Raw genomic sequence first — 779 nt, 5'->3', positions numbered from 1 at the left:
AGTGCCACTCCTAGATGGGCCCGGTGTTTGTGTCGGCCACTAGGGTCGCTTATCTTACTCACACAGCGACCTCGGTGCAAATTTTAGGACTAAAAATAATATTGTGAGGTGTGAGGTATTCAGAATAGACTGAAAATGAGTGTAAATTATGGTTTTTGAGGTTAATAATACTTTGGGATCAAAATGACCCCCAAATTCTATGATTTAAGCTGTTTTTTAGTGTTTTTTGAAAAAAACACCCGAATCCAAAACACACCCGAATCCGACAAAAAAAATTCGGTGAGGTTTTGCCAAAACGCGTTCGAACCCAAAACACGGCCGCGGAACCGAACCCAAAACCAAAACACAAAACCCGAAAAATTTCAGGCGCTCATCTCTACTTTGAACCCCTGCAGATTTGTGTCTGCCGGAAAGAGAGATACAACGTAGGTTTTAAATTTAGGATCGAGCACGGTGGCCAAAATGTAGTGCTCTGATTTCAACAGATTGACCACCCGTGAATCCTGGTTAAGCGAATGAAGGGCTCCATCCACAAGTCCCACATGCCTAGCGGAATCGCTCTGTTTTAGCTCCTCCTTCAATGTTTCCAGCTTCTTCTGCAAAAGCGTGATGACGGGAATGACCTGACTCAGGCTGGCAGTGTCTGAACTGACTTCACGTGTGGCAAGTTCAAATGGTTGCAGAACCTTGCACAACGTTGAAATCATTCTGCACTGCGCTTGAGACAGGTGCATTCCACCTCCTTTGCCTATATCGTGGCCAGATGTATAGGCTTGAAT

Source organism: Pseudophryne corroboree, unplaced genomic scaffold (genome assembly GCF_028390025.1).
Source record: "Pseudophryne corroboree isolate aPseCor3 unplaced genomic scaffold, aPseCor3.hap2 scaffold_871, whole genome shotgun sequence".
Taxonomy (NCBI): domain Eukaryota; kingdom Metazoa; phylum Chordata; class Amphibia; order Anura; family Myobatrachidae; genus Pseudophryne; species Pseudophryne corroboree.
This window is presented reverse-complemented; position numbering follows the sequence as displayed.